The sequence below is a fragment of the Ovis canadensis genome, chromosome 4 (assembly GCF_042477335.2).
Source record: "Ovis canadensis isolate MfBH-ARS-UI-01 breed Bighorn chromosome 4, ARS-UI_OviCan_v2, whole genome shotgun sequence".
Lineage (NCBI taxonomy): Eukaryota > Metazoa > Chordata > Mammalia > Artiodactyla > Bovidae > Ovis > Ovis canadensis.
The window spans coordinates 94,023,812-94,042,061 of record NC_091248.1 but is presented as its reverse complement, the minus strand read 5'-3'; the positions used below and the strand labels follow the sequence as shown (position 1 = coordinate 94,042,061).

The 18,250-nt window shown below is 48.1% G+C and overlaps 2 long non-coding RNA genes across 2 annotated transcripts; one reads left to right on the top strand and one right to left on the bottom strand.

Annotated features, from left to right (window-relative positions):
- Window positions 1-1,530: 1,530 nt before the first annotated feature.
- On the bottom strand, window positions 1,531-12,256 carry LOC138439434 (uncharacterized). Its single transcript, XR_011256729.1, has 4 exons — window positions 9,627-12,256; window positions 7,618-7,761; window positions 4,252-4,821; window positions 1,531-3,124 (listed from the first exon to the last, which is right to left on the bottom strand). It is a non-coding gene; the product is annotated as an uncharacterized lncRNA (long non-coding RNA).
- On the top strand, window positions 1,967-3,345 carry LOC138439435 (uncharacterized). Its single transcript, XR_011256730.1, has 2 exons — window positions 1,967-2,194; window positions 3,048-3,345. It is a non-coding gene; the product is annotated as an uncharacterized lncRNA (long non-coding RNA).
- Window positions 12,257-18,250: the final 5,994 nt, after the last annotated feature.

Sequence of the window (18,250 nt, the reverse complement as noted above, 5' to 3'; positions counted from 1 at the left end):
ACCCCCTTCCATAAGGTTGCAAAGAATCAGACATGACTGAAGCGACTTAGCAGGCAGGTAGGCCTTGATTTATATTAGTTTTGCCTTCATAGCACCATCCTATCTCTTGTCCTTCTGGCTCCATGCACAGCTTCTGTGCTCGGCTCTGCTCCATAAAGCAGAAAGAGAAATCAGAGAAAGGACTAAATACCTGGAAATTCCTACCTCTGGCTCCTCTGGGTCAGGGAGTCAGAGCATGGTGACAGAACATTCTGGAGTATAGGATGGGGATGTTTGTGGACACGGCTGTGTTTCACTGGAGGTGAGCACTACCTGTTCAGGTCCTATGGGAAATTCACTCTGCATGCCTCTACCAAGCCCACAGGTCAAAGAGAATGTTTGACGTTGGAGGAGGTGACCAAATATGGCCAAGTTTAAATTTCAAGTGAAGGGACTCCAAGAAGGAATGGTGATACAGGCAAACAAATCATTTGTTGCTGTTTAATCGCTCAGTCGTGTCTGACTCTTTGCCACCCCATGGACTGCAGCCCGCCAGGCTCCTCTGTTCATGGGATTTCCCAGTCAAGAATTCTGGAGTGGGTTGCCATTTCCTTCTCCAGGGGATTTCCTGACCCAGGGATCGAACCCACATCATCTGCATCTCCAGCATTGTCAGGCAGATTCTTACCACTGAGCCACCAGGGAAGCCCCAAATAAGTCATAAACACCTCCCAAACTCTGAACTGTAATGACCACATCCACCTTGTTCCAGACCTGTAATCCAAAAGGAGACACATGAGAACAGGAAGCCAGAGCGTCTTTGACTCCAAAACAATGCATTCTAGGCACTGAAAAGGAGTCTGGATCCCAAATCACCTGAGGCGGGGGCGGGGAGGGGGGGGCGCCAATCAAAAAAGTAGATTCCTAGTGGTCAGCAATTTGGATGAGACAGGACCCAGGAATTTGGTTTTCTGTTCAAGAAACAACTCAGAAGATTCTGATGCAAATGATCTTTGAGGTACCCTTTGGTAAGCATTGATTTCCCGTCTCTTGGAGCCAAACAAGCAGAGGCTGACAGAGGAGGTGCCTCCAGCTCAACCGGAGACAGGGTTTAAGTCCGTGTCTTGTCCCTTTCTGCACCTCTCCTGCATGCTGTCTACCATGGCAGCCATGAAGCCTGTGAAATGTTACTGGTCCAAATTGAGGTGTGCTGCAAATATAGCATAGACTTGATTTGTTGTTGTTATTGTTGTCTAGTCGCTCAGTTGTATCTGACTCTTTGTAACCCCATGGACTGTAGCCTTCAAGGCTTCTCTGTGCATGGAATTCTCTAGGTGAGACTACTGGAGTGGGTAGCCCTTCCCTTCTCCAGGGGATCTTCCCAACCCAGGGACCAAATCTGGGTCTTCCACATTATAGGCAGATTTTTTTTTTTTTTTTTTTTTTTACCATCTGAGCCATCAGGGAAACCCATGCTGTATTGATCAGCACTCTGGACTCTGAATCCAGTGATCTGAGTTTAAATCAATATGGAACTCAAGAGAGACTTGATACAAACAGAAAAATGTAAAAGACTTTAGTAATAATTTTCTATATTGATCACACATTGAACTGACAATTTTGGATAAATAAGGTTAAATAAAATTATGATAAAAAAACAATTTTAGTTTTTTAAAAACTTTTTTCAGTCAGCTACTAGAAAATTTGAAACTACACTTGTGGTTTGCGGTCTATTTCTATTGGACAGTCTAGGCAATAACACTTCCCTCTTGTCCCCACACCTACCGCTGTCCCCAGCTGATGCTGTCCCTTTGGAACCCTAATAACTACCCCTTATTGCTTCTTGTGTGCTAGACACCACGCTAAATGCTTCCCATGTTATCTCATTTAATGAGACAGGCATCACTATCTCCAGTCCTCAGATGATGGGGCCCCAAGACCAGCCTGCCCAGAGCCTGTGGGGGCCTCCTGTTGGCTACATGCTACACCAGCCCCTGGCTCTGTTTCTTTCATAACTCTCAGTTCCTAGCACCGTGGTACATGGAGTACAGGCCTTAGTGGACTGAATGAAAAGAAATAGTGAAGCTAAAGGAACTTGCTATAAGAACTGTGTGACTCTCTGGGTCACGCAGCTACTCCATGGCAGAGTTACCCACATGGGTTCTTGGACTTTTTAATCCACAGAAATTGATAACAGGCCAGATGAGAGATTCAGGTAAGGCTTTACTGGGACTCGTGTTGCAGCATGAGGGAGCAAAAACAAGAAACACGTGTCCCTGTTGCTCCCTGAGGCCAGGGGTGGGGGTGGGGTTGAGCTGATCCTTTAAACAGGGTGAGGATGGGGCTGATGGTGGGTGAGGCTGGAGGGCTGACTTGGGTGATCTGCCCACCTCCTTGGTGTTTGGGGATCTTGCACAGTATCCTGCTTTTGCTCCTGAACCTTAGAAGTAGCAGTTAGGTTTCGGTCTTTTTGTATCTTGTTCATAATTTGCCCCCAATTGTGCATGCTGCTGCTGCTGCTGCTAAGTCGCCTCAGTCGTGTCTGACTCTGTGCGACCCCATAGACGGCAGCCCACCAGGCTCCCCGATCCCTGGGATTCTCCAGGCAAGAACACTGGAGTGGGTTGCCATTTCCTTCTCCAATGCATGAAAGTAAAAAGTGAAAGTGAAGTCACTCAGTCATGTCGAACACTTCGAGACCCCAGGGACTGCAGCCTACCAGGCTCCTCCATCCATGGGATTTTCCAGGCAAGAGTACTGGAGTGGGGTGCCATCGCCTTCTCCCTCCAGTTATTTTTAGTCCCTTATAGTTTCTTTGTATTCTGTTGCTCAAGCAGATAGATGTTTGTTCAGGTGCAAGCTCTTCAGGAAAGGATCCCAGGTCCCAGCCTGTGTCAGCACCGCTAGATTCGAATCCCAATCTGTCTGTAAAGCCTATGCTTTTTAACCATTACACAGACCACCTGGTCTGCAGTCCAAAGGGTGTTGGTGAGGAGACCAGACTTCTACAGTTATTCTGTGGTTTGTTTTGTTTTTTTAAATCTCTTTGGGGTGATGCGGCCAACAAGTGTGCAAATAAGATGAGAAAGACTGAAATCGATTCTCCTCATTGACTGCTGGCAAGACCTGCAAGAAACCAGAAGACCTGCGAAGAAGGAATTTGGTTAGGTTAGATGAAGCCTGGCTGTTCTGTAGCCCTTCCCTTCCCGGCCTTTGGAGACAGACTACCTGCAATAAGCATCGCGGACACCAGGGGGCGATGTGTGACCGCCGTTTCTCACCGGGCTCCCTTCTTCAGCACCTCAAAGCTGAGCTAAGCACCCGCCCTCCCCTGCAAGTAAAAGGTCTCTGTTTCGCGGATTCTAAGTTGTGACCTTCGCCGCCTCTCTTGTCAGAATTTCCCGAGTGATAAAACTGAGCTTAGTGACAAAAAGCCCATGACAGCTTCAGTCTAGTCCATTCTCAGTGGCAGGAAAATGTTTCCTTGGCTGCTCAGAGGACTCTGAGAAGGATATAAAGTCAGAGACTCGTAGACGGTTAACCATCGACTGGCGAGGGGTGGCTGAACGTTGTTCTAAAAGCCCTGGGGCCTGTCTGGGGACAGTCTATTATGTTTGTTATCTACAGGTAAGTCGTTTCTGTTTTGAGACATGAACCAAGGTCATCGGAGATGATATGCCCACTCACAGGAGCTCCGACTCCCTGACCTCTTGGGCGTTTGCTCAGGATGCTCCTTGGCCCTCAGCATGGCCTCAGCAGAGCTCACCATCCTCAGCCATCCCCACCATGGACTCCCTTCCCTGACGCCCTGTGTCTCTCTCACCCACACCGCCTGTGACCTTGTTCTGCCTGCTCTCATCTCCTCTCTCTGGTCCTTGCTCCACCTCACCAGGGGATCCAGCTCACTCTGCACATTCAGGCTTAATTCAAGAGGCTCTCCTTCTCTCTGAGTCTGTAACCCTCTCTCTTGCTCTGTTGTCCCTGGGGAGGCAGCCCAGGGAACTGGCAGATGCGTGAGCCCTGCCTTCACCCTCATTGAGTACCTAACTCTGTAAGAACAGGTAGGGAGCCTTGTACACTAGCCTTATTCTCTCTTGCTTTCTGCTCTTCAAATCCTTTAATTTCCTCATCCATGGGCTTCCTCTAGGGCACATGTGGTGGTACCCATAACCTGTGGTCCCCACCATGACCTGCACCTGTTCTTGCCTTTTGAAGGGCAGAGTTGCCATCTGGTGTACAGATTTCATTTACATCCATGATAGAAAAAATTACCTGGACATGAATATAGGGATCACAGTTTAAACAGTGCTGGAAGCAAAGAAGACCTTGTTAAAAGGGTTGGGGTGAGTGAACTAGAGAGAAAACACATTTTGTTCAATCCTTACAAATCATCTGCTAGATAACAAGCATCCCCATTTTACAGATGTGGAAACAGAGGCTCACTGGAGGTTAAATAACTCACACAGAGTCCCCTGCTCTCCATGGGTGCAATTCAAACTTGTAGCTGTTGTTCCAAAGTCCATCCCCACCTTGCTGTAACTTATAGCTCCCCACAAACCTGCTCACACCCAGTTTTACAGAGGGCATCATGTTTATGCCTTCCAAAAACGAAGCCACAGCTCTAAAAACAAGGAAACCATAAATGGATGAGGACATTCTGAGAAATGCTGGATTTGATCCCTCCAGGGACATGGGCAAACAGATCCACAGAGAGGCTGAGATTCGTCCTGGCTCACGTGACTGGATGGTCTCTTCAGATTGTGCGCAGGTGGGGTCAGCAGCGGGGTGCTATTGCCACGTCACCTCCACTTCTCCATCCAAGCAGTCCAGGCAGCCCTCCTCCTATATTTAACAAAAACCAAACACAGTGTCTTTGGTTGTGATGTAAGGGAGCCATGGAAGCAGCAAGAGAGAATTCTCTCTAAATCTGTTATTTTCACTTATTATTTTTTTTAATTGAAGTATAGCTGATTTACAATGTGGTGTTAGTTTCCGTTGTATAGCAAAGTGATTCAGATATGTATATTCTCATTTTCTGATTCTTTTCCCTTGGAAGTTAGTATGAAATACTGAACACAGTTCCCTGTGCTATACAGTAGGTCCTTGCTGGTGATCTGCTTTATACTAAATCAGTTTCATATTGATTATAAAATTGAGAATCCCAAACACATTTGAACAAAGACCCCCATTTCCAAAGATATTTTCACCTAATATTCAATCCTTACATTGTACTTTCTAAGAGGGAAACATTTCCTGTGTGTTGGGCCCGCTTATTGTTTCCCGATTAGCTCAGAGGTCAGTTGTGGAGGTAGGCTTGATGGCTCCCAAGTGGGGAGGAAAAACGGGTGTAATTCTTGATTCCACCACGGGGTGGCAGTAGCAGCACGGGATGGAAGGACTGAGACATTCCCGCTTTGCTCCCTGAGAAGCCACGATATAATGCCCTTCAGGTTGGCTGTGCCCAGTGGGGAGGTTGGAGGCGGGGGTCTCCGAATATGTGGTGAAGAGAGGGCACAGAGAGGGAGAAAAGTGGTGGTCAAATTTTAGAATTTGTGTCTGAGAAGACTCTTGAGAGTCCCTTGGACTGCAAGGAGATCCAACTAATCCATTCTAAAGGAGATCAGTCCTGGGTGCTCTTTGGAAGGAATGATGCTGGAGCTGAAACTCCAATACTTTGGCCACCTCATGCGAAGAGTTGACTCTTTGGAAAAGACTCTGATGCTGGGAGGGATTGAGGGCAGGAGGAGAAGGGGACGACAGAGGATGTGATGGCTGGATGGCATCACCGACTCGATGGACATGAGTTTGGGTGAACTCCGGGAGTTGGTGATGGACAGGGAGGCCTGGCATGCTGTAATTCATGAGGTCACAAAGAGTCAGACACGACTGAGCGACTGCACTGAACTGAACTGAAGACACAGACTGACCCTCTTGAGAGTCCCTTGGACTGCAAGGAGATCAAACCAATCAGTCCTAAAGGAAATCAACCCTGAATATTCATTGGAAGGACTGATGCTGAGGCTGAACTTTTGGCCAGCTTTTGCAAAGAGGCGATTCATTGGAAAAGACCTTGATGCTGGGAAAGATTGAAGGCAAAAGGAGGAGGGTGGCAGAGGATGAGATGTTAGATAGCATCACTGAGCAAATTCTGGTAGATAGGGAAGGACAGGGAAGCCTGGCATGTGCTGCAGTCCATGGGGTCACAAAGAGTCAGATGCAACTTAGTGGCTGAACAACAACTGATGACTGAGTGTTCTCACCTTCTTTTCTCTCATGGACATGGGGAGCTAGAGATAGCAGCAGAGGATCAGGAATTTTTCTCTTGCCATTGTGGTGCAATACACCTTGTCACTGTCCCTAAGCTCCCTAAGGCCAGCCTGTTCTCCTTGTATGTGGGGCTTCCTCATTCCCAAATTGATGACTTCTAGAGTGAGTACCACCGACTTCCTCTGTCTCCTCCCTCTTTTTCTGTATGGTCTCCTGCAAGCACACCTCCGAGCTTATCTGCTACCTCCCTTCAGTTCTGATCCTCAGGACCAAGCCCATGTTCTTTCATCCAGTATCTTGGCCCTGAGGCTTTGCTCTTATCAGTCCCCTTCACCCACCCGAATTTCTGGCCAGACTTGTCTGTTGGCTGCCCCACCCATGGGGTCCACTACCCATCTCACATTGATTCCTATAACTTCCTCCACCACCTCTTCATCTTCTGAAAGGACACCTGCCCATCCCAACCTTCACTTGTATCCTTGGAACCTTTCCCTGACACCTGGAATATTAACACACACAGCTTGCCTGGTGCCGCCAGCATCCTGGAGGACTTGGCTCACCTGCTTCTCACTGACTCAGGGAGCTCAGTCCTGTACCTTCTTGTTTCAAGGGTGAGGACACTAAGGCACGGTGATGTCCACATGCCAAAGTTCCCAAGCTAACATAGGCAGTGGGGACCACCAATCCCGGCCGCCAAGTGAACTGACACACGCCCTGCCACTGTCACTCGTCTGGATTCCCCCACTGGAAGCACGGAGATGAGGCTTGAAATACACTCCCTGCCACTGTCACTCGTCTGGATTCCCCCACTGGAAGCATGGAGATGAGGCTTGAAATGCCCGATCTGCACTTGCTGACTGAATGGGAACTTCACCTCTCCTCCTTTCTTTGTTTTTTAAAGTGGTGGAGAGAATAATAGGGTTATTGTGAGGATTCGAAATTCTTTTTTAAAAGTGTTGGGTTTGTCATACAGTCTGTGAATGTAGTAGTTATCCGTCAGCTTTGCTGGATGCCCCTACCCAGGAACTCCAGAAACGCAAAGAAATGCAGCTTTTTGTGAGGTTTCTAAATAAACACTATAACTTAGAGTCCTGCTATTGGAGGCATTAAAACTCCGGAGGACTGAAGGATGAAAACATATTAAGAAATGTCAGATAAGATCCCCTTCATGGCAATACCCTGTCCCCACCCATGAAGCAAGTCCCGTAGACATCCCATCAGGAACAGATGGAAGGAGTTGGGTTCTCGTTTCCAGAGAAATGAGAGAGACCAGTTTGCAGCCCCTCCCCACCCAACCTGTGCACAGGGAATGTTTCCAATAGTTCTCATTCAATGATTCCATCCTCGGCGAAGACAAACACAGCTTCTCACCTGGCTGAGTAGTTCCTAGACCCTCCTCAGGAGTGTCTGAACTGTGAGTGAGAGCAAATGAGTCATTTCAGGTGACAGGAGCTTTGAACTAAGAACCTGGATGCCGTGAGCCATGGTCTTCTCCTAGCCATCATCAGAGCCAGTCTGCTGGAAAACAGGCATGAAAATGGTACAAATCAATTTACAAGGCAGAAATAAAGTCACAGATGTAAAAAACAAAACAAAACAAATTATGGTTACCAGGGAAAGTGGGGAATGGGGAGCGAAGGCTAAATTAGGAGATTGGTATTAACATATATACACTATTATATTTGAATTAGATAACTAATAAGGACACACTGCTTAGCATAGGGAACTCTACTCAATACTCTGCAATGACCTACATGGGAAAAAAAAAACTAAAAAAGAGTGGATATATGTATAACTGATTCATTTACAGCAGAAACTATTGCAACATTGTAAATCATCTATATTCTAATAAAAGTTCTTTTAAAACAGAAAAGCAGAAAATGAAGATGGAGAGAGAGAGTTCACATCCTTTTTAGCAACACTCAGGCTCTTAGGACCAGTCTTCCTGAGAACACATTCTCATCATGGATCCCCTGTCATCAGCACGGCCACTGGGGTTGGTCCCTGTCACCCGATACGCGACTGACCTACCGGAGGCCCCAGCATGTTGTAACCAAGGGTTTTGGGACACTGGTGGCCTTGCTGCAGCCCCTGGGTCCCACCACCCCAAGTTGATCTTCGGGAGAAAGGAAACCCCTTCCCTGACATTTCCCACATGAAGGACAGAGATACAGATGGCGCTGGTGATGCTGCTGCCATAAGGAGAAATGCTCTGCAGGCCCCCAAGGTTAGGGGTGGAGCCTCTCTCTGAATAGGCTGGACCCCACTGATTCCTGGAGCCCGCAGTCTGGATGGATCAGGTCATCCCAGACCACCTGACCCCCAACCACTGCTGTGATTGGGAGGGGGGAGGAAACCACAGCCCTCCCCACCTTACACACCTCAGGCACCCTTTCCAGGCCTCCTCACAGTCCCCTGAAGCCCATGAAACCCTTTATCCTTGAGCTTCACTTGTTCCGGGCCCTTGAGCACCCAGTTTCCCCCAGAAGCTCTCCCTGAGACCCTGAGCCCTTTGACTGGGAAAGGGGTGTCACTCCTCAGCACCCCCAGGCCTCTGGTTTTACAATACGTGTCATCCCCTCCTGGAAGGATCACATGCTTTTCTTTCCTTCCTTCTGGACCATGAGGTCCATAAGATAGGGGTGATCTTTTGCTCTCTTTTGGACACATCGGTAGTAGTAAGTACTCAGGAAACACTGGCCTTGACTCTCTGGATGGCTAGTTCTGGAAGTCCCCAGGCCTCTGCTTGTCTGTTCTGATGCCCAGGGCAGAGTGCAGTGAACCCAAGCTTGGCAATGAACCAACAGCTCCTGAGGGTTAGCATGTGGGCCCGAGGGCCACCTTGAGGCAGTTGTTGGTTAACACACGACACTGCGCACGATTCCAGGTAAAGAATGCGATGGGCAGGTCAGGGAGGGGACAGGGATGAGGGATGAGGTGGGGGGAGGCAACACTGAAACGCCCAGGGAAGCACGGGACGAGGCTGGAATGTGAGTGAGACGTGGATGAGCAACTCTCTGGAGAAACTATCTGCAGATCCTGTTAAAAGTGTCTCCGTCAGAAAAGCCCCTCATCATGTACCCAAGTTCCACACAGTCCCCGGAAGCCCAGGAAACCTTTTATCCTTTTTATAAAATGAAGAGATATGCTGCGACCCAGGCATCCCTCCCCTGGGTCTCATCAGCCCCTTTGGTTCTCTGCAGTAAGGCTTAAAACTCCAGCCAGAAGGCAGCGTGGAGGGTTCAGGAGCATCCAACACGCTGTCCCTTGGGACCCTCCAGCAGTCTGCTCTTCCTGGGAACCCTGGCCGCTGGGTCCTCACATCCGCTTCCCTCCACCACTGCCACACCCAGGGGTACAGATCCCTGCCCCGCCAGAACCTTTGGAAGCCCATGTAGGATGGTGCGTGTGACAGTGAGCAGAGGTCAGGCAGCATGGGCGAAGCTGTAGGTGACTGCTTCCAGCTGCTGAGGTGACGTGGTCCTTTGCCATCAGCGCGTCCCTAGCTTTTCCTGCTGATGCTTCTGCAGCCAACACCTGCACAGCCAATCAGGCTTTGCACCGTGGTTTCGCGCATGCACCCACGGCCTGCTGGAGGTTCTGAAAGATTAGTACACGGGAAATTCAGTGAGCATTTTCTAACCCTTGTGTGCTATAGGATCTGAATGAGTGAAGAGGCATGGACATAGCAGCTTTTTGTCTGCCTCTTCTGTATCTTACGCTGAGTGCAAAAATCTACTTACAGATACACAAGCGCCAAGAAAGAAAGGATGTGGCTAGCCTGCAGTTAAGCAGTAGGGAAGCCTCAGCATGGAAGCATTAGTCCCATCTGCTGACCCCGCCCCCTATCACCTGTCTTTCCATTCCCTGGCCCACATCCACATATTTTAATAGAATTTTTAATGACATGGGAAAATGTTCATAGTGAAATATTACCTGTATAAGGAGGAACCAGAACTATATCACAAAAAGTTAATAGCAGTTATTTCTGGGTGGTTGAATGACAGCTGACTGTTTTTTTCCTTCTAATTTTTTTCTATTTTTCACACAGCATATCTCTTCATTTTATAAAAAGCAAACAAATGTTATTGGAAACCAATGCATCACCCAAAAGACTGGGAGTAGACCCATGAAAATATCCAAAGTGACTGTCTTTACAGAACCAGGATATGTTTCTAATCTCCAGACTGACCACTGGGTCATATTCTTGAATTCTATAGAAGGTAGTTTATCTTAATTTCTAAATACTCGAAGCATCCAAAGAACAAAGAGTGATAAAATAAGTGTGAAGACATGATCCTCTGCTTTCAAAACTACTGCAGAGAAGCAGGTCAGGATGCAGTTGGAGCAGTGTCTGGAGAGGCTCCATGGGGACTGTCTCTGAGCTCTGATCTCACTGCTGGATAAGGAGGCACGGCTCCTGTTGCCCTGCTGTGCTGGAAAGCAGAGATGGTCAGGAACCTACTATACCTTGGACGTTCAGGTAAAATATCAGCTTCAGTATTTGCTTCTTTGGACTTGATTCCTGTGAGGTTGGTCTGAATGGAAACATCTTTTTAGTGTTCAATTCTCACCTCTGAAAACCCTGAGGTGTTCATGTCTGTCTGCTTTATGAATCAAGAGTTAACAAGCAGGCAGGCTGGTTGGTGAGTAAGCACTTAAGACCTCTGGCTTTGGGGGGCCTTCATCTTCCTGTATATCACAGATTTCCTTTTTATGCACTCCAATCATGTGGAGTTATTGCTCGAGTGAAGAAAAAATAACCACAAAGATAAACATGTCCATTGAATGCTCACTGGCTCCTGCATATGCCAAGCATGTTCTATCCACCATATGAAGCCCCCTTCAGGACAACTCTGAGGCAGACATAAATACAGCTCTGGGGTAGACACACATAACTAAGCCACATCTGTAGATAAGACCACTGATGCTCAGAGACTCACATCTCACTAGTGAGGAGGTATTGGCACTATGTCCCCATGCCAGCTGAGGGGGGCACCTCTTCTCAGTTGAGTTGGGACCTCATAGCTTTCTTTGCTCCTGGGTTTTCCAAGGAGAAGCTCTCTGTTATGACCCCATGGACCATAGCCTGCCAGGCTCCTATGTCCATGCTGATTCTCCAGGCAAGAATACTGGAGTGGGTAGCCATTCCCTTCTCCAGGGTATCTTCCCAACCGGGATCGAACCTGGGTCTCCTGCATTGCAGGCAAATTCTTTACTGTCTGAGCCACAAGGGAAGCCCAAATGAAGATTCGGGGGAGATTTAAGTCCTTGGAATTCCCCAGTGATAGCAATGTTTTTGTTATTCAGGGGCCCCTGGGGTCACACCTGAGTTTATGTTGTTGAGGTGATTCTTCGTGGCCCTAAAATAACTTTAGGGCTGGGAGCTGGTCACCAGAGGAACCACCCATGAGATTAGAGGGGAAGACTTTGAACTAGCCTGACTTCTGGGGAGTAGATGGCACTGGAGATTGTGCTGAATCACAGTGACTTTATCAATTATGCCTATGTGACGAAACCCTGATAAAACCTCTGCACCAAGGCTCAGTGGAACTTCCTGATGGTGGCCACATGGATGTGTCCAGAAGGTGACAGGGCCTGACTCCACACATAGGGAGCATGGAAGCTCTGTGTTCAGGATACCCTCACAGTCCTCAAGCTAGTCCTGACTTGCATCCTTCATAATACAACTACAAACAGAAGTTTAGCACTTTCTTGAGTTGTGAGTCATTCTAGAGAATTATCAACCTGAGAGGCTGCGGGAACCCCTGAACTTGTAGCTAGTCATTCAAAAGTGCTGGTGATGACCCGATACCCCCTTGAACTGACTGCTGCCTTCTGAAGTTGTGAGAGGTGGCAGTCTTATGGAAGATTATGTCTTCACTCGTGGGTTTTGCGCTAACATCACGACCCGGGGGAGGGGCCAGAACTCACTAGCAAGACGCCAGCTGGGGCTGGAGTCAACCTCTCCCACCACAGCCCCGCCCCGTTCCCAGCACCCTCTTCATACTTCTTCCTCAAAGGGGAAACCCTGTGTCTGAATGAAGCTGGAATCCGACTGCACAAGACCAGCAAGGATGGATTGAAATCCGCTTATTTTCGAAAACTTTCCTTTTGGCTGAATGTTAAGCCCATTTGATTTAGGAGCGCCTCAAAACACCTTTCCAACAAGCTGGAAGGCCGCCGTGTTGGAAGCTGTCGGCCTTTCAGTCGAAACAGTGGAGAGTAGATACTAAATTGTCTAAAACTGCACAGAGAGTGAAGACAGCCCGGGTCAAAGCAACCCGAGGAAAGGCTGTTCCCTGATCTCCTGTCTTCAAAGTCAGTAGGACATTCTGTTCTTCTCCCAGTGGCCTTGGAACTCAGAGAGTGTTGTTTGCTTGCCCTGCGGGTAGGGCAGAGACGGGTGAAAAAGGATTACCCAGGCACCTGTTACCTCAATTCAAAGGATGCAGGCATCTAAGCTTTAGGTGGAGGGAGCTTAGCTGGGGTCTTTGGGGTTTTTCTTCGCATGAACTTCTGGGGAAGTCCTTATGGCAATGGTTCATGACTCCATCTGTGGAAGGATGTAGATCAAATGGGAGGTGCCGGGAGGCCTGGGTTCATGGAGCAGCCAGCTTCTTAAGTTGGGCTGAGAATGGCTGTGCAATGGATTTGTAACTGGTAGACACCCACAGAAGGCTTTCCTGGTGACTCAAGGGTAAAAATCTGCCTGCCAATGCAGGAGACAAAAGGTTTGGTCTCTGGGTCGGGAAGATCCTCTGGTGAAGGAAATGGCAACCCACTCCAGTATTCTTGCCTGGACAATCCCATGGACAGAGGAGCCTGGAAGGCTATAGTCCATGGGGTTGAGAAAGAGTCATACACGACTGAGCAACTAAACTGAAACAACAGACACCCAGAGAGCCTGGGATAGCTAAGGTGCAGGGGGAGAAATCGCCTATTCAGGAGACTAGACAACCCTTGATTTGAGTATACACTGGGCTTGTTTGTTTGTTACCCAGTATTCCATTTCTTACCTAACAAGTTTGATGCTTATTAAAAAATCACCTTTGGGCAATGCATCTAGGTGTGTTTTGGGGAAACTTTAGTGGGCGCCAGAATCATCTTCAAATGAAAAGGCAGAAATCTCTTGCCTTGACTCCCTGGGGATGCAGCCACAGAGCCTTATCTTGGTAGTCAGTCAAGCCGTCTGGTTCCTTCCCTCTGCCCCCCACGTCCTGGCCGGCCTTCATCTCCATGCCTCAGCGGGGGAGGAGGAGAAGTGAGGTAGCTAGTTGCTTGTCTCCATCCAAACAGCGATGGAATTCCTTGGCCTGGCTGTTCAGTAATCCTCTGCCAGCTGGCCGCGTCCCTTCCCTCTGGGAACTCGGTGAATCACACCTCCGCATTGCATTTGGCCCTCATAAGCCCTGAAGGCTGCAGGCCTGCGCCTGCCAGCTGGGAGGAGCTACAGTCCAACTGCCAAGCGAGGATCACATCGGCTGGAGAATTTCTGAGTGCTGGAGGCGTCACAGCTGCGGGGCAAGATCACTGATCTGGAGTCCCGAGGGGTTTCTTGCAGGGGCGAGCCGTCCCTTCCCATCTCCTGAGGGGTCCTTGCAGGAGCAGAGGGACTCAGGCAGGCCCAGCAAAGAAAGGGCAGTCTGTGGGATCCTCTCCAGTCTACCTTCCCCCTGATTTCAGAGAATCTAAATGGCTGTTACATAAACCCTCCAACTGGTACCTAGGGAATTAGCAGAACACCAGGAGTGATGCACTGGGTCAAAAATACTACCAAATGCATGTTTGTTGGGGGGGGTGGACGGGGGGGGATGGTTCAGATGTGAATGTGGTTCAGATGGTTCAGGGGTGGAGAGGCTGTGATGCCTCTTTACCACCAGCGTCAGAAGATCTCGTGTTAACTCTATAGCTCTTATAAAGAGTGGGGACGACCTGGGGGTTTTAGCTGCTTCTAGCTGGAGTAGCTGAGGAATCTTTCTTCAGCTAGAGCTTGAGTAAGAAGGCCGATCCCAAAGAAGCAGCTCAGGAAGAGGGCAGAGCCGATCCACCCCGCTTCCTGCCCCCGCCCGATGGTGGTTGCAGACCAGGGCAGCAGCAGGCTTCTCTCCCAAGAGGCCAGCCCGGGGCAAGGCTGGCTGGCTCTCCAGGGCTGCCGGTGCTCCCTCCAGCTCGGCCTGCCTGCTTGCCAGGCCACCTCACACCTCTCATGGAGCCCTGGCTTTGAAAGGCTCTAGCAGAAGGGAAATTAGAATCAAGAGGTGAGGTGTGAGCTGAGCCTTGCAGAGCTATGGCAGGTGGGAAGTGGAGGTAAGAGCTAGGAAGCACAGCTGCTTTATTAAAATAGTCCTGTAATTAAAAAAAAAAATACAACATAAAACCTCTATGCACCATTGACTAGAAATTCCACATAAAGTTTCTGGCTTGCTCGGTGAAGAAGCAGTGATGGAGAGTACCGTAGGTACCAGTGCCTGCCCCACCCCCTCCCCCCACCCCAGCATCCCTAGTCCCTGGAGCTTGCTCTGCCTTTGAAGGGCTGGGCTGGACCCCACCTCCCGAGGGATGGGAAGGAAATTGTGGGGGCCCCCCTCTTGCCCCTTCTTCTGCTTCCCTAAGACGCAGCAGCTCTGGGCCGTCCTTGTGTGGGTTCAAGGGCACACTGCCTCCACTCCCTTCCCTTCCACATGCCTCCCACCATCACTGCCAAAAGGTATTATCTTACTTTCCCCCCCTAGTCACAATAATCTTGTCTTACTCATGATCAATCCAATCTGGATCCCGTGGAGCTGGAGCAGCGGGGATGAACTTGGGAAGCTCACATGGCTTCATGCTCTTCCCCCTGACTTCCACTCCCCTCACCCTCCATGCATTCTGAAAGCCTAGTTCAAGGTCACTGGCCTTCCTGACACAAGCCCGACCACTCTGTGTCTTCACAGGTCTAAGTCACTGTTGAGTTCCCTCAGCCCCTCCATCTCCCATATCTATTCCTTGCATCTGTCTACACCTGCCCCCATCCTTCCCTCCACCCCTCATTTCTCAGGAGAGTCATCCATCCATCCTGTGGTCCAGGTGGTGTTCTGACCACTGTAACATCAAGCACCTCCTCTCCTCTGCCTCTTTCTTATTGGATGATTAACATGGTCAAGCCTCTATTATTAAAGGAAGGAAGAGAAGATGGGAAAGAAGAAAGAAGGAAAAAATGGAAGCAAGTAAGGACAGCCACCACAAGAAAATACAATTTTCTACCTCTCCAGCCTCTTTCCCTTGGAAATAATGTATTTCTCTGAGGTGACCGTAACACCTCGGACTGGAACATGTCTCTTAGTGGATAGGAAGCATCGTGCCCTAGCTTCACTGCTTGCTTTTTCTTCGTGAGAACATGGAACCATGTGTGTTCTCACTCTGATGGCATCTGGGATGATGACATAGCACAGGCTACTCGAAAGAAGTCACCACATTCCCCTTCGCGTTATGCGTCATTGGTTTCTTAACTATCACGAACCCATGTCTATTCTCACCACCGCAGTGATAAATGCTCCCCCACAATCTCTGGGGTCTCCTGACTCTTATAATGGGTATTTTTCAGCTCATGTTTTCCCAGGCCTACACATAGCCCTCTACAATCTTGGCCTCCCGGAAAGCATCTCCCTGTTTCGAGAGCAGGCAGTCTCTCCTGCCTCTCCTTCTCTATTCAGCCTGCTCACCTGAGCCCTCCGTCTCTTGGTTCATGGGGCCAGTGTTCCCTGGGGTCCATTTCGTAGTCTTCCTCTCAAGCTATGCCTGTGCCTGTTTCTGGTGCTTTACTCTTTGCTGCTTCTGTCATCTGTGTGCCAGACTCCCAAGTCCAAGTCTACACTTGAATCCTTCTTCTGGGCACCTGTCTACAGTATGTCTCTCTTTGTATTTTCACTACTTAAACTGGAGCATCTCAATATGGAACAATTTTATGTCTAAGGGACATGTAGGTATGTCCAGACACATTTTTGACTGTTACAACTTGTGGGGTAGTACTGGCAACTAGTCACTAAATATCCTACAGTACATGAGATAGACCCCCACTATAAAGAACATCTGGCCCCATGTCAATAATATCAAGGTTGAGAAGCCCTGCTATAAGGACCTCATTTGGATAATGCCCCAAACTGAACCTGCCCTTGAATGTCTTCTGTTACAGCTCACTGTTGTATTCTGTGGTTACGCGTCTGTCCCTCCCACTGGTATACAAGCCTATGGACCCACAGCTTTAGACATCTTTCCATCTCTAGTTCCTATCAAGGACTCTGAATGGATATTAGACATACAGGCAGTGCTATTGAATTAATATAACTCTTGTCTTACACCCCCAGATAACCTATAGGCCGTTTTATGAGGGCAGAGACCATCCTAACCTACCACTGGGCCTTGAGCAAGGTTGGATGCAGCAAGAGGGGCAGCAGAAGATTCAGAGACAGGTCAGAAAATGTGTAAAACCCAAGATCCCATACCTCTGCTGGGTGAGTATGGGTAAAAAAATGTATGGAAAGAAAAAAGAAGCCTAAAACCAGATTCTATTCTAGATTCTCTTACTATTCTAGAAATAGTAAGGAGTTTGGATAACTAGGTGGAGAAGGCATAAACTAGGTGTAGGTTGGCAAAATTAAAATTTAAGGAAAGTGAAAGTGTGTTGCTCAGTCGTGTCCGACTCCTTGCGATCCCATGGACTGTAGCCTATCAGGCTTCTCCGTCCATGGGATTTTCCAGGCAAGAGTGCTGGAATGGATTGCCATTTCCTTCTCCAGGGGATCTTCCCGACCTAGGAATCGAACCCGGGTCTCCTGCATTGCAGGCAGACGCTTTACCATCTGAGCCACCAGGGAAGCTAACATTAAAGGAGATATGAGCTCAGATTGTTTTTGGAATAGTAAATATACTATAAAGTAAGGCCTGTGAAAATAAAAAGGAAACCCCAACAAAAACTGGAATAGAGAAGGCTACCACTTCTTGTCAATTACTCCAAATGTGAAAACGTCACTCACAGATCCCAACAGGAAGAGACTACCTTGTACTTCCAGACAGGAGGTACAACCACCTTACTACAACAATAGAAAGAAGGCAGATTTTCTTCCTGCCCATCAACAAACCCAGCTGATGGAAATACAGCTCAGCCAATGAGGAGCCTTCATTACCCAAACTCTCACTTTCCTCCAATGAACTTTCATTTTTCTCTTATGAATGACTTTCCTGTCCCACTCTTTTCTCCATAAAAGCCTTCCATTTTGCACAAAACCTTGGAGTCTCTCTCTGCTTCCTAGATGAAACGCTGCTCCATTCATGAACAGTTTAATAAAGTAAATTTGATTTTCAAACTTACTCAGTTGAAATTTTTTTTTTTACCAACCAAAGGGGAAAAACTGCCAAGAAAATAGAGAAAGTCATGGAGGAAAAAGGGATGAATAAGACGTTTTGGCACTTGGTTAAATTTTCCATCTTATACTAGCATTCTCCTGTCATAGTCTTATCTGGATAATACATAACATCTTTGAACCAAACTTACTTAATATAAATCTTTATGAAATACCAAATGGATTGCAGCTCTGCTATTTTACCTCAAACTGCCTCCTTCACGTCTCCTTGACAGGAGGAGTCTTTTAAACAAAGTTGTCAGTGGTACCTGCATCCTGTTCACACGAACTTACACGAGTTTGTCATGCGCCTCATTTATGGGAATATCTCATTTCTGGGAATATCTCATTTCCAACTTTTCCTTTTTGTTAGCCCCATTTCTCTTATTTAATTTTGACTTACTACCTGGCATGCATCTTTGTGAGAAGACAATTTACACCTAAAGGGCATAAGTTCCTGTTTTTCCCATTTTTTTCTGGACACATTTGGACACTTTCTGTGAAGGATCTAGTTATGAAAGCAAAGAATTTTGAATTTATGAGAGGAAATTCTCCTTTGTGAATGAGGAAAGACTGAAGCATCCTTATGACTGGAAAATCGCTGCTAGATGTCAGGGAGCGAT